The sequence below is a fragment of the Pogoniulus pusillus genome, unplaced genomic scaffold, assembly GCF_015220805.1.
Source record: "Pogoniulus pusillus isolate bPogPus1 unplaced genomic scaffold, bPogPus1.pri scaffold_50_arrow_ctg1A, whole genome shotgun sequence".
NCBI lineage: Eukaryota > Metazoa > Chordata > Aves > Piciformes > Lybiidae > Pogoniulus > Pogoniulus pusillus.
In genome coordinates, this window is record NW_026974709.1 from 348741 (window position 1) to 364985 (window position 16245).

The 16245-nt window shown below is 46.3% G+C and overlaps 1 protein-coding gene across 2 annotated transcripts in view; it reads right to left on the reverse strand.

The window, feature by feature from the left end:
- LOC135174234 (gastrula zinc finger protein XlCGF26.1-like) overlaps positions 1 to 16245 on the reverse strand; it is a 203351-nt gene that overhangs the window by 185452 nt on the left and 1654 nt on the right. The gene's annotated exons all lie outside the window — the stretch shown is intronic.

Consider the following 16245-nt stretch of genomic DNA (forward strand, 5'->3'; position numbering starts at 1 on the left):
GTCACTCCAAAAGCGGGAATTGGGGGGGTCAGACTCCAGACCCCCCGGGGGAGAGCGGTCCCACTGAGACAAAAGATTAGGAGGGAAATGTCCCTCTGCAAACTCCCCCCAAACCTCTGGACCCACCGAAGGAGGAACAGGTGCCAGCGAAGTCCCTCTGGGGCGAGCTGATTCGGGAGGCGAGGAATGTGGCAGCAGGTGGGGGGGGGTCGGAAGAGACCTGGACAAAGCCACCACCTCCGTATGCACCTAAAAATGGCACCGAGCAGCAAGGTGAAGGGTATGGTGAAGGTGCACACAGCAGGAAGAAAGGGGATACAGATGAGTCGGAGTCAGACAATCAGAGTGAAGAGGCAGGGGAAGGATACACGGACAGGAGCCAAAAAGCCAATCAGAACTCACACAAGGGGGACACCCCACCCCACGTCAGGTGGAGCAAGCCAGACAAAGAGAAGGCATCCACCTGTAAGGAGAAGGGGCAGAAACAGAGCCCGAGCAAGGGGCGGGGTGGGCGGAGGAGGAGAGAACTCGCAGACAAAGGAAGAGGGCGGGGTCAGAGTTCAGCAAAAAGCTGCCGATACCCGGAAGCGAGCAGTCAGCTTCCAGCTGGGAGTCAGACAGCACAGAGGGGGAGCAGTCCGGCGATTCGAGCTCAGAGGAGGAGGAGATAGAAGCAAATAAAAATAAACAGCAAGAGACTTTTAATAAAAATAAAAAAGGGTTGTTAGGGAAACAACTGTCTGTCAGAAACTGGAGAGAAGTGAACACGGCTTGTGCCAAGTGGGTCCCACCGTCCAAATTAGCGTACCCGGTCCAAGTGATGGGGGAGGGAGATGTGACATACTCGCCAGTAAACCCCAAAAGGGTGCAAGAGATTGTCAAAGTAATCGCAGAAAAAGGGCTTAACTTGCCCATGGTGTCCACCCTCTTAGATAGTCTCTTTGGGAAAGATAATTTGATTCCATTTGACATCAGACAAATTTGTAAAATAATACTTGATGGATCAGAAATTATTGTTTTTAGACAAGATTGGGAGGAAAACTGTACAAATAAAATCGCTGAAATAACAGGGGAAGACCACCCACTACATGGCTTCAGTGTACTAAGGCTGATGGGCAAGGATCCAATGATGCCCTCTCCTCTGCTGCAAGCTGTAGGCATGGAGCCTCATGAAATCCTGACAACTACCCGTGCAGCCAGAGCTGCTCTCCGCACAACTTTTGCAGCTGTCACAAAACCACCACCATGGACCACAATAAAGCAAAGTGAAAATGAAAGTTTCAAAAAATTTGTGGATCACCTGCAAACTGCAATCGATTCCTCAGCCCTACCTGAAGAAGCAAGAAATCAAACAACGACAGAACGCGTGCGCCAGCAGTGCAATCCAGCAACCAGAGAGATACTGCGAACACTGCAAAGAGGAGCAAGCATTGCAGACATGATCAGGCACATTGTGAAAGAAGAACAAGACCTTCCAATCCAAGAGGTTGTCCGCACTGGAATGGCTGACACAGGAAACAGTGAATGCTATACACACTGCAGTAGCCAATACAATGGTGTGTGTTAGATGTGGCCTGATGGGTCACCTAAAAGCAATCTGCACCCAAAAAGGGGAAACACCAGCAGCACCCCCCCACGCAGTAGCTACTTTAGAGGGATATGCTGGGTCTGTGGAAAGAAAGGACACCTTGCTAAAGACTGTAGATCAAGGAACTCGGGAAACGGGGGAGGGAGGGGGCACCCAAGCCGCATCCAGCCTTCTCCCAGTTGGAGTATAAGGCAGCCCAACTACACCTACCCAGTGTGGGACGAGACATATCCCAGCCCACCTATCACATACCCGCCCCCCTGAGAAGCAACCAGTTTCACAGCTCAGCCAACAACCCAGCCAGATGTGCCCTCACACCAGAGGCAGCCAGAACCACAAACTGGGGGAGGGGTCCTAGGGTGGCATTGGTAATAAAATGTAATAATCGACCAGTGGTCTGGGGAATGTGTTCTCTTCACAACACTCCTGTGCTAGTTTGAAGCAAGCTAGAATGTTTTGGTAAAAGAACTAGATAACAGGCAATGGAATGAAAAACATGGTGTCAACTTCTCTCACAGTTACGCTGAGAACTCTGGGAAGAAGAAGTAAACTTTCTCCATTTTGTCTCTCACTCTTGCTTTTGCCTCAGACCGAGACACATCTCATTAACCCTGCTCCCACTAACCTTGCTCCCTAACCTCTTGGCTGCACCTCTTTTCTTCCTGAGAACTGGGGTAAGGTTGAGAGGGCCGGGGGAGGTTTTGGGGTGGTTTGAAAGCCCCTCCTGGGGACTCAGGTTTCTGGGAGGGGAGTTGTGCTTTTGTATTGTTTATCCTTTGTATATTTCTGTATATAATTGTATATAACTGTATATATTGTAAATAGCTGCTTGTAAATTCTGCTAGCTGTAAATAAATTGCTTCATCTATATTCCCAGGGTCCGTCTGAGTTAGCTGGGGCAAATACAAAGTGTGGGAGGGGCGGGGTAACCCCCAAACCATCACAACTCCAAACAGTGTTACCATCAATGTCCCTTTCCTAATCGATACAGGAGCAGATGTTACAGTCATCCCAGAAGCAAATTGGCCACCAGATTGGAAATTAGTAGAGACCCTCATGGTAGGAGGAGTGGGGGGTGTATCAAAAGCTAGAAAGAGCACGGGACTGATAGCAAAAACACTTTACACTGAGACAGGGCCAGAGAAAACTATCACCCTCTTTCCATATGTCATAGCTGGAGTCCCACCTCTGTTGGGAAGAGATGCCCTAGTCCTGCTAAAAGCCAGGGTGACAAATTTGCCGTGAGGGCCACTGCCGCGTTACCACTCCCACCAATCAGGCTAACATGGAAATCTTCAGACCCAGTGTGGATCGAGCAGTGGCCCCTATCAAAGCCTCGAATGGATGCTCTTTTTGAATTAGTAGATCGCGAACTGCAACAAGGCCATATAGAGCCCTCTACCAGCCCATGGAACACCCCAGTTTTTGTAATACCAAAAAGGAGTGGCAAAGGATTTCGTCTTCTGCATGACTTGCATGAGGTAAATAAAAGAATTCAGCCCATGGGACCTGTCCAAACGATGCTGCCTATGAATTTGATGATTCCAAAAGAACAACCCTGTGCCATTCTTGACATCAGACTGTTTTTTTCTCAATACCCCTGCATAAAGATGACAAAGAGCTATTTGCTTTTTCAGTCGTGTTTCCAAACAGCCAGCGTCTCAACATGCACTTCCAATGGAAAGTACTGATCAAGGAAGGATCAATTCACCTACTATCTTTCAAATCACAGTGGATCGGGCACTGGTGCCAGTTCACCAAGACAACCCAAACGCAACCATCATTCAGTACATGGATGATATCCTGGTCGCCACACCATCAGAGAATCAAGTAGACCAATTGGTGTCCACAGTATCAGAAAACTTGAAATCAAATGGGTTCGAAATCGCAGACTCTAAAATCAAGAGGGCCACACATGAGTTTCTTGGGAGTTGGAATCACAAAATCCTATGTGACCCCTCCCACAAATAAAGATCCGATGGAACATCAAGACGCTGTATGATATACAACAACTAGTAGGATCATTGCAGTGGCTTCGCAATATTGTCATGATTCCTCCAGAAGCCATGGCCCCTCTCTACGACCTGCTGAAAGGAGAAATCCATGGGAAGAGAAGACCCAGACAGCCAAAGCGATGAATTCCCTTGACTTTATCGAGCGACAAGTATCGTCAAGCACGCTCGCCAGATGGAATCCAGATGAACCACTCGACCTGAATGTACACTTCACAGAAGGAAGGGGAGTAGGAGCTTGCCTTAAGACACCTGGGTACAGAACCAGCAAAAATATATTTGCCCTTCCGAAAACAGCTTCCGATGCAATCAGTGGCAATGTCAGAACATCTAGCAGTGGCTCTGGTAGGATTCGGCGGAGAAATCAAGTACGCTGCAAAACCCCCTTGGACCCAAATGCTGTCAATTGTGGATGTCGATCTCCCACAAAAAGTCATGGATCAGCCGCAAGAGGGACCGACAGTTTTCACAGACGCATCCTCAACAACTTCAACTGTGGTAGCAGTGTGGCAGTCGGGAGAAGAATGGCGCAGTGTCAGAGCGACTGACAATACGCTCTCAGTTCAGCAGCTAGAAGTAACAGCTGTAGTATTAGCATGTGGACTATTCCCTGAAGAACACCTGTCATGGAGAGTAGCAGAAGCCCTTAGCAGGCCTCCCTGTTGTGAAAGTTACAGTGTCTCACATTAATGCCAGGAGCACTGCAAAACCAAAACAATCCTTCAGTCCCATGAGAAAGTCTCTCCCTAGTCGAGATAAAAGGTAAACAATGGCCGCTGTTTTGGTTAGGGGGAACGGCAGTTCTCATGCCCGCTCAACACCTGGTGTGGGCCGAACTTGGGGTGGTCTTAGAAATTGTTTTGGTAAAAATTCTCCAATTGTATGGATTGATTATAACTTTGTGCCAATCTGTAAGAATAACGTAAAATAGCCTGGACTGGTGGGATACACCTCTTCGAAAACGTTATAAAAATGGTGTGCCTTCCTGGATCGGGAGCTCGCTCGCTCGCTCTTGCTCTCTGCTCTCTGCTCTCTGCCTGCTCGCTGCCTGCTTCGTTCCTGATCGGCCCTGCCCAACGAAGGGGCCGCAGAGACCTGAAGCCCGTTTAGGCCCGATCCTGACAAACAAAGGGACACCGCCCAAAACTTCGAACTTTGCTGAGTTGAACTGCGGAACAGTGAGTAAATCAAAGAAAAGACTCTTCTACCTAAAGACTGAATAACTTTAAAGACTCAAAAGAACTCTAAAGAAATCACAGACTCTCTTTCATTTGCTATTTTCTGAAATGTTATTCTACAACCTCAGATCAAAAGAATTCACATGGGGAATTTAGTTCAGGAGGGGAATCTCCGTGTTTGAGCAATAAATCACTTGAAATTTACAAGTGAGCCTTCGCATATTTTCCCCTAATCCCCCAAACTATCTTCCGTGACAACACCTGAACATCTTAACTGACTCGATGTTTGTAGCAAAACTCTGTTTGGCCATGTCAGGGCCTGGTGTATCAACATCTCCAGCAGCACTGATGCTAGAAGAAGCACTATTCTCCAGAAAAGGCACCATATCAGTCATCCATGTCAATAGCCACAACCCTATAAGAGGATTTTTTTCAAATCGGCAATGACAGAGCAGATGGCGCAGCAAAAGGATTTTGGCCATTGAAAGATGCACGTGAACTGCATGAGTCTCTTCACATCAGAGCCAAAGCACTAGCAAAGAGATGTGCGATCTCGATCACAGACGTTAAACATGTAGTAGCTACATGCCCTCATTGTCAAAAAACACCACTGTGGTCCAGCGGAGTCAACCCCAGAGGTCTTAAAGCCTCAGAAATATGGCAAACACACTTTACACTTTGCCAACTATTGAAGCCACGAGTGTGGCTGGCAGCAACTGTAGATACCTACAGCAGAATGATAATGGCCACACAACATCTCAAAGCTGACTCCAAAGCAACCATTCAACACTGGTTAACAGCCATGGCGTGGCTCGGTATCCCTAATCAGATTAAAACAGACAATGGTCCAAATTTTGTCTCTAAGACAGTTCAAGCGTTTGTTTCAAAATGGAGTAACAGTCTAGTTCATGGGATTCCACACAATAGCACGGGGCAGGCCATAGTCAAGCGAGCAAATCAGACTCCAAAAACAAAATTAGAGGTATTAGCAAAATCAGAAGGATTCAATGGTACCATTCCTTCAGGGGATCAAGCACATCTGCTGACGACTGCTCTATTGGCATTAAATCAGTTCCTGAGAGGGAAGGAGACAAAACAGCCCTTCCCAAAAACATTGGGCCTCTCAGGCATTAGAAGAGGGCCCATCAGTCATAGTTAGAAATGAGTTAGTAGAATGGGAATCAGGATGGAAATTAGCTTTAACAGGGCATGGATACGCCGCAGTCAGAAAAGATGGCAAGGTCAAGTGGTGTCCACTTAAGTCTACTAAACCAGACCTCCAGAATAAAAACTAATGAAAACTGTGAGTTTCTGTCCACAGGGCCTCTTGATTGGACGCCCTCGTAACGCGTACTTTCCAGTGGCAGAGGATGATGACAACCCAAAAAGCGCTTCACCACCACCCATGCCGGAAAGTGTCACACCAGCAAGATCCAAGCAACAGCAAGAAGGCCCTCGAAAGGGGAGGTTGCGATGTCTCTGTGTGATTCTGATTCTGGGTATGGTAAGACCGCCCAATGCCTCGTACAAACACCAACCATGGGAATGGGTGCTGATGAGGTGGGAGAATCAAAAGGTAATACAGAAGAGGATTACCCCAGGACCCCCTACCTTTCATGTTAATTTGTATGAGTTAATCCCAGTCAAACCATGTCACCAAGAGACGAGCTTCTACGTTTGCCCCAGCTCTAATCCAGGAAAACCCTATTGTAATCTTCCCAAGCATCACTTTTGCACTCACTGGGGATGTGAGACTATAGCTACAGATTGGGCACCGGGATCAGGACTGGACAGATTTTTGAAAATGGGCCGAGGACCTCATGGATGCACCCCTCCTCCTAAAGTTTACAACAGAAGGTGGAGAGTTGCATCAGTCTATGGCGGACCCAAAAACTGGTGTAAGTACCACACATTAAATGTGACCAGAGAGGATGACCTGGGATGGACCATTGGCAAAACTTGGGGTCTAAGATTCTGGGAGCCAGGTCAAGATAGGGGAAGACCATTCTTTATCAAAAAACAGGAAGTAAAGAGCAGTACAGCAATTGGCCCTAATGCAGTAATTAAGAGTGACAATCAGCAGAAAAAGGAAAGAGTACCTCCTCGCAACGAGTCTCAAACAATAAAACATAATAAATCAGATGTAAACTTTGATCACCCATTGGAGCAATTGTTCCTCGATGTGCTAAAAGCATCCTTTATGTCCCCAAATCAGTCAAGCCCGAATCTCACCAAAAATTGTTGGTTATGCTATGATATGAATCCTCCTTTTTATGAGGGTGTTGCCCTCAATGCCTCTTTTGGCTATTCTTCAAATAGTAATCCAACACAATGTCGGTGGAACACACTGCAAAAAGGAATTACCCTAACTCAGGTAAGGGGTCAGGGAGTATGTTTTGGTAACACCTCACTATTCGACTGGGGAAAGGAAGTTTGTGCGAGAACCATCAAGGTCAATAAAAAAGTACAAATGGGCTGTCCCAGCTACACTTGCAATGTGGATTTGCCATCAGTTAGGAGTAACACCTTGTGTATCCCTTGAACGCTTTAATGCTTCTGCTGATCTTTGTGTTCAGATAGTAATTGTTCCCAGGGTCCTATACCATCCAGAAGATGAGATGTTCTACTACTGGGGAGAAGATAACGGCAAACGTCACAAAAGGGAGATTCTAACAGCAGCCCTACTCGGTCTGGGAATAGCCAGTACAGCAACAGGAGTGGCTTCCTTGGTATCCCAACAAAAGGGCCTATCCCACCTACAGGCCGTCATCTATGAGGACCTGCAAAGACTAGAAAATTCCATGGCCTCCCTAGAAGAATCTCTCTCATCACTTTCAGAAGTTGTTTTACAGAACAGACGAGGGTTAGACCTTCTGTTCATGCAGTCAGGAGGCCTTTGTGCCGCTTTGAAGGAGGAGTGTTGCTTTTACGCAGATCACACTGGAGTAGAGATTCGATGGCTAAATTAAGAGAGAGATTGGCCCAAAGAAAAAAGGATAGGGAAGCCCAACAAGGATGGTTTGAATTATGGTATAATTGATCACCATGGCTAACCACCCTGATATCCTCCCTGATGGGACCAATCATGATGATCGTGTTGACTTTAGTTTTTGGACCCTGCGTACTGAACACGTTTGTATCATTTGTTAGATGTAGGTTGCAGACAATAGACATCATGCTTGTAGAGCAGTAAGATCTACTCTAAGATACCTCCAGTATTATTACTATTATCTTGCACAATGTAGCTTAGGTTTGCACCAAAGAAGGTTATACTGTGAAGAAAATAGTTATAGAAGATAGGGATAGTACAATATATGGCAGCTGACTTAGAAATATATTTAGGGAGTTTTCACGTGTGATGGGTATGAGCACTTTGGGTGTTTACTAACGATAATGTGACAAATGTTCTCATCTCATACTTTTACACTAACTACACTCGGTTGCACTACACTGTTCTCAACAGTACCTCATTTAAAGTGCCTGACTACTGAAGTTTGCTGTTAAGATCTTTTGATACTGTATCTATTTTTCTATGCTCTTTCTATATAGAATTTTATATTTTTTTACAATTTTATACTTTTAAGAAGATGCTATATTGTAGCTAGTCTTATTGAGCATAGGGAGGGGGGAGATGTGGGTAGCTAGGGTCTGGTGTCCGGAAGATAACGGGATGTACGGAAAGACAGGGGCCCCTCTCCTTAATGCCATAACCAATAATATTTAGCAGTGATGTAAGCAGACAGAAATGATGTATAACTTCACACTATATAACCCAGCACTGTACATGAATAAATGCCATTTGTTCTCCACCGCATCGGTGTGTGTGACCTGTGGACACGCGTGGCCAAGAACTGGTCACCGTCTCATTCCTGGACCACGTCGCTGCTTGCCCCCACAAGGGCAACACTGACCATCACCCGAGACGCCTTCACCTCCAAACAGTCCTGCAACAGAACTGACCACCACTGACATCAGCAACTCCACAGATGCTGCTCCCCTGCCACCCCTTCAGAGAGCGGCCCTCTCTGGTGCAAACATGCGCTAGTTTGAAGCAGGGTAGAATGTTTTGGTGAGAAAAAGTAGATAATTGGCTGTGTAAAGGAAAACAATGGTTATGTCTACTCCCCTTGCAGTCTCACTGAGAGGTATGGGAACAAGAAGGGTAAACATTAGATAACACTCTCACCATTTTTGTCTTCACTTTTGGGCTGGGCTTTGACTGAGCTACATCTCCCTAACCTCATCCGCCACTAACCTTGCTTCTTAACCTCTTGGCTGAACCTCTTTTCTTCCTTAGGTCTGGGGTAAGGTTGAGAGGGGCAGGGGGAAGGTGCAGGGGTGGTTGAGAGCCCCTCCTGAGGACTCAGGTTTCTGGGAGGGGAGTTGTGCTTCTGTATTGTTTTTACCTTGTATATTTCTGTATATAATTCTATATACTGTAAATAGCTGTTTGTATATTGTGCTAGCTGTATATAAATAGCTTCATTTATATTCCCAGAGTCCGACTGAGTCTAGTGGGCTATTTCTAAAAGTGTGGGGGGTGTAGATAACACCCAAACCACCACATATATTTTATTTGGCTTCCACAACGTGGGGCAAATTCATTTGAGTGACTGTTAATTAACTCTGGGAATCAGAATGGAGCTAATAAAGCAGCTATTCTACTTGGTGGGGGCTATTGTGTGGCCTGTTTTCTGTTTTTTTGTGTACAACTGAATGAAAGACCAAATTGGTTATTTCTTGCTTCATGTAGTTTTTAAGAAGGTCAAAGCTAAACTCACAAACATTTTCTGGTCCTGGGGTGATCTCATTCTTGGGTATGCTATTTTTAATGGCACTGAAAATCTTACCAGTAACGTTACAGGGGTATTTGCCAATAATATTACAAGTAATGAAAACACTGCTTTAACTACAGCCCTGATGAGGGTAATTCACCCCAGAACTGAGATGCTAGACATTTGTTCAGGTTATTGCTCATGTAAAACTGTGTTGCTTCTCTCATGTGTCAATTTATGTCTTATGGTTTTGATTTTCACATTAATTCTGGCATTACGTGTGAAGAATTCGAATGCAGTGGCTTTAAAAACTAAGAAAATTTCTGTGTCAAAAGCAAATGGGAAAGTGTCTCAAATACCTTCTCCCCAGCCAAATTCAGGGACAGTCTCATGTCAACAAAGTACTAGTGGAAATCAACAACAATCTCCTTCCCAGCAAAATTCAGGGGTACAGCAAGGGATAGTCCCTGTACCTCCTTCTTCAGATTCTGGGAAAACTGCCAATGTTCCTAACAATAATGACAACAAAGATAAAAACACGCCAGGGTTGGCAGGAATCCCAGGAGCACAGGCAAATAATCCCACTAATACTAAAAACACCAGCTCAGCCAGTTCAAATCCCCAGCCAGCAGACCAGAACCCTGTTAGCTCTAAGGCACATCTGAACGCACAGACCCCAGGCCAGAACCCCAATGATTCAAACCCTCCAGTAGATACATACAAGTCTGTTGCTGTGCAGGCCTTTTTGGCACCTGCTAAGGCGAAAGCCAAGACACAGCTTTTGACAAAGTGTGATTCAAAGGAGGATGTAAGAGAGGGGACCTCTGGTGAGCAAGAGGAGGAAGAGGAGGCATATAATCTTCAGGACTTGGAGAACATGCTCAGAACCCAGTACTCAAATGAGAAGAGGGCTGTGAGGTTGGCTGCCAAGAAAGAAGATGATTCCAATGAATTTATAAGAGTGCTATGAGGAAGGTTTTGTTTCTAGGCCAGGGACAACCAGATCAACAAGAGGAAGAGGAGGAGGATGACATCCAGGACTCCAACGATCCACTCAGAGAAGTCAGGGAAGTTAGAAAGGAATACTCAAGGGAATCAGGTGAACCAATCCTAAGCTGGCTAGTGTGATGCCGTAGCATTGGTGCCAATGCCCTGAAGGTAGGAGACAAGTCTGCCAAGCAGCTGGGACCACTCACTAAGGAGAGTGGAGTGGACAAACACCTAGCAAGTGTCTTGGTAGGGTTAGTTTGTGGACACGCCTTCTATTGGCTGTAGCTATGAGATATCCTTCCCGAGATGATCTGCCATGGGTGGCCAAGAAGTGGAACACCATTGAGCAGGGAATTAAGCTTCTGAAGGAGTTTGCTGTGAAGGAAGTGCTTTATGGAGATCATGGCACACGTGAGCCTGATGACATTCCTCTTGGAACAGGTCTCATGAAGAAGCTTATTAAGCTTGCTCCTTCATCCTATGCTAACATCTTGGCCAGCAAGTTTCTATCAAGGAGTGATAATGGAAGGTCTACCACTGTTGGTGAATTCACTGACCAGCTCAGGCAGATAGAGTACAGCTTGTCACATTCTGGTATAATCTGTGCCATAAAAACTCAGGGTACAGAGATGAAAGAAGGTATTGAGAATGGCATTAAGAACAGCATGAAAAAACCGAAGGAGGATCTCAAAAACATTGCCAATCTGGTAAAGGATACCATCCCTGCATCATCTGAATGGGTGCATGTTTCTGCCGTCAGCAACAGACGCCCACCTCCTGCAAGGCAATTCCAGCCCAGGAGGAGACAAATTCCACCTAGACAGCAGCAATCACATGTGTCACTGTGGATACTTCTGCGTGACACATACGGTGAGAACATGAACAAGTGGGATGGTCAACCTACTTCAGCTCTTTCAAAGAGAGTCAGGGAACTGCAGAGTGGCAGAAACAGAGGCATTGCAGCCAATGCCAGGAAAGTAGCTGTCTCTTCTTCAGCTCCCAAGAGCAACTGCAATTGTTCCAACAGTTGCAGTTCCTCTCACAACACCACCAATCACTGTGTACACCCTACATGCCATGTTCAGCATTAGGGGTGCCCTGCCTCCAGCCAGGAGGAGGAAAGGGATAGTGGAGAGAACCGAATCTATTGGAATGTATTCATTAGGTGGCCTGGCAGTTCAAGAGTTCGGAAATACAGGGCTTTAGTTGACACAGGTGCTCAGTGTACTTTATTGCCATCTAATTGCAAAGGGACAGAGTCCATATCTATTTTTGGAATCACTGGTGGATCTCAAGAGTTAACTAAGATACAGGCTGAGATCAGTTTAACTGGTAAAGAGTGGAAGACACATACTATTGTAACTGGTCCTGATGCACCTTGCATTCTGGGAATTGACTTTTTGAGACAAGGTTGTTTCAAAGATCCTAAGGGTCACAAATGGGCTTTTGGAATAGCATCTGTAGAGATTGAGGATGGTAAACAGAAATTGTCCATTAGACCTGAACTTTCAGATGAATCTGCAGTTGTGGGACATCATGACATAGAGGATCTGGAAGTGCCAATTGCTACTCAAACTGTGCACCACAGGCAGTACAGAACTAACCGTGACTCTTTGTTGCCCATTCATCAGCTGATTCGTCAACTGGAGAGTCAGGCTGTCATCGAGAAAGCTCATTCACCTTTTAACAGTCCCATCTGGCCTGTGCGCAAACCTAACAGAGATTGGAGGATCACAGTTGATTTTCGTGCCCTCAGTGAGGTAATGCCACCCATGAGTGCAGCTGTGCCGGACAGGCTGGAACTCCAGTATGAGCTGGAATTGAAGGAGGCTAAATGGTATGCAACCATAGACATTGCTAATGCTTTCTTCTCTATTCCCATAGCAAAGGAGTGCAGGCCTCAGTTTGCATTCACCTGGAGATGAATGCAGTACCACTTCAACCCTTTGCCTCAGGGGTGGAAGCACAGCTCAACAATCTGTCACTCAGTCACCCACAATGCACTGGAGAAAGGTAAAGCTCCAGAGCACATCCAGTTCATCGACGACATCATTGTGTGGGGCCAAACTGCAGAGGAAGTCTTCGAGAAAGGTCAAAAAATCATTGACATTCTGTTGCAAGCAGGTTTTTCCATTAAGAGAGACAAGGTCAAAGGACCTGCCAGTGAAATTCAGTTTCTGGGAGTGCGGTGGCAGGATGGCCGCTGTCACATTCCTCAGGATGTGATCAACAAAGTCTCCACCATGGCAGTTCCCACCAATAAGAAGGACACTCTCTCTTTCTTAGGTACAGTGGGATTTTGGAGACTGCACACTCCTGGATTCAGTCAGATTGTCAAACCTCTGCACCATGTGACTCGTAAGAGAAACAATTTCGAGTGGGGACCTGAACAACAAGCAGCCTTTGATCAGATCAAACGAGAAGTAGTCCATGCAGTGGGCTTGGTACCTGTGTGATCTGGTCTGGACATTAAGAACATTCTGTACACGGCTGCCAGTGACAATGGTCCAACTTGGAGCCTTTGGCAGAGAGCTCCAAACGAGACATGTGGTTGTCCACTTGGTTTCTGGGGTCGTAGCTACAGAGGTTCAGAGGCAAATTACACCCCAACAGAGAAAGAGATTCTAGCAGCATATGAAGGAGTGAAAGCAGCTTCTGAAGTGATTGGAACTGAGTCACAATTGCTTTTAGCTCCTAGACTGCCAGTTCTAAACTGGATGTTCAAGGGCAAAGGTTCATCACCACATCATGCCACAGATGCAACCTGGTCTAAATGGATGGCTTTGATAACACAACGAGCGCAAATGGGGAATCTTGATCGACCTGGTCTGGTGGAGGTGATCACCAACTGGCTGGAAGGCACAGACTGTACCAAACCTCCAGAGGGGAAAATAACTCGTGCTGAGGAAGCTCCTCCCTATGGTGATCTCTCTGATCAGGAAAAGAACTATGCTCTGCTCACAGATGGTTCCTGTCGTCTTGTTGGGAACAAGAGAAGATGGAAGTCAGCAGTCTGGAGTCCTACCAGGAGAGTCACTGAAGTGAGAGATGGAGAAGGAGAATCCAGTCAGTTCGCTGAGGTAAAAGCTGTCCAACTTGCTCTTGATGTGGCTGAACGTGAAAATTGGCCTGTCCTTTACCTCTACACCGACTCATGGATGGTAGCCAATGCTCTATGGGGTTGGCTGAAGGACTGGAAGAAGAATGGTTGGCAGAGGAAAGGAAAGCCTATTTGGTGTGCTGATCTATGGCAGGACATTGATTCACGGCTGGAGAGAATGCCAGTGAAGGTGCAGCACGTAGACGCACACATGCCTAAGAACAGAGCTACTGAGGAACACCAACACAATCAGCAGGCAGACCAAGCTGCTAAGATTTCTCAAGTTTATACCAACTCTGATCTGGACCTTGATTGGAAACACCGAGGTGAACTGTTCTCAACTGAGTGGGCCCATGATTCATCTGGACATCAAGGCAGAGATGCAACATACCGAGGGGCACGCAATAGGTCAGTTGACTTGTCCATGGACGCTATCACCCAAGTCATCCATGACTGTGACATTTGTGCTGCTATTAAGCAGGCTAAGCGCATCAAGCCCTTATGGTATGGTGAGAGATGCTCAAAGTACAAGTATGGTGAAGCCTGGCAGATTGACTACATCACTTTACCTCGATCTCGTTCTGGCAAGCAGTATCTACTAACGATGGTAGAGGCCAGCACTGGATGGTTGGAAACCTATCCAGTTACACATGCTACTGCACCTAACACCATTCTTGGCTTGGAGAGACAGATCATGTGGAGACATGGAACTCCAGAGAGAATTGAGTCAGACAATGGCACTCATTTAAAGAACAATCTTGTGAAAAACTGGGCCAAAGAGCATGGTATTGAGTAGATCTATCACATACCCTACTATGCACCAGCTTCAGGGAAGATTGAACGCTACAACGGTTTGCTGAAAACCACCCTAAAAGCCATCGGGAGTGGAACTCTGAAAAACTGGGACAAACATTTAGCAGAAGCTACCTGGTTGGTAAATAGTAGAGGTTCAGTAAACAGAGCAGGACCTGCACAATCAGACTTGGTCCAAACAGTAAACGGTGATAAAGTTCCTGTTGTATATGAAAAGCATCTGTTAGGGAAAACTGTTTGGGTATTTTCTCCTTCGGGCAAAGGGAAACCTGTCCGAGGGGTGGTGTCTGCTGAAGGTCCTGGTCATACATACTGGGTAATGCAGGAGAATGGTGAAATCCAGTGTATTCCATAGAGAAATCTAACCTTAGCTGAGAGAGTCTAAATTCAGAGTGTATAATACAAGCTGTTAGGAGTTTTCTGTTCTAGGTACCATCGGCGTCTAATGAAAGAGTCTATGAGAGATTCTGCAGTACGTGAGCACAAACCCAATGTCAACTGGGAGTCCCTGTTCTCATCTCATCTGTGAGGAGACAAACTGTTCTGAGCTTTTGAATCACCCACATCTGAGATAGCCGAATGAAGTGTGAACTGAACTTGTAATATTCATTAGTGTAAATATTGCTTTAGATTAGATCATATAATTCTCAGCGATACTCTGAGTGAAATAGACAGGGGTGGATTGTGCTAGTTTGAAGCAAGGTAGAATGTTTTGGTGAGAAAAAGTAGATAATTGGCTGTGTAAAGGAAAACAATGGTTATGTCTACTCCCCTCGCAGCCTTGCTGAGAGGTATGGGTAAACATTAGATAACACTCTCACCATTTTTGTCTTCACTTTTGGGCTGGGCTTTGACTGAGCTACATCTCCCTAACCTCATCCGCCACTAACCTTGCTTCTTAACCTCTTGGCTGAACCTCTTTTCTTCCTTAGGTCTGGGGTAAGGTTGAGAGGGGCAGGGGGAAGGTGCAGGGGTGGTTGAGAGCCCCTCCTGGGGACTCAGGTTTCTGGGAGGGGAGTTGTGCTTCTGTATTGTTTTTACCTTGTATATTTCTGTATATAATTCTATATACTGTAAATAGCTGTTTGTATATTGTGCTAGCTGTATATAAATAGCTTCATTTATATTCCCAGAGTCCGACTGAGCCTAGTGGGCTATTTCTAAAAGGGGGGGGGGGGGGGGGCGTATAACACCCAAACCACCACAAAACACCCCCACACTCACCCCACTGACCATATCACTGCCTTGCCCCAGGCACCATCACAGCAGCCAACTCCTTACACCCCCACCAATAACTATCCTCATCCCCACACCCCTGCAGCAGTCCTGGCACCACTGCAGACACTGCCCCAGCCCTAGAGCTTTCCAACACAACTCACACTCTCACCCAGCCTCAACACAGCTGCCTCAGCACCCCCACTGAGCTGCCCAAATCACCCCTCAGGTAACCCCTGCACTAGGTCTAACACAGCAAACAGAGTTGGCAATAATCTCCACCCAGAACATCCCAACCCCCCACAAATACAACAGAGCCACACCACTAACATCCAGACAGACAGAAAACATTCCCCCAGCACCAACAGTCAGAATCCAAAAATGCCAATACTCCACAAAGCCACCAAACAGCACCCAGCAACAAGTGCCACAACCAAACATGCCACACCACACCTCAGCACACTCAAGCCTCTGGAACAGGATCCACTATCACAGATATGCAAGACAAACCCCACCAACATTGTCCCCAAATTGACCACAAACAGGACCAAAGCCACAAAGGACTCAACAACTG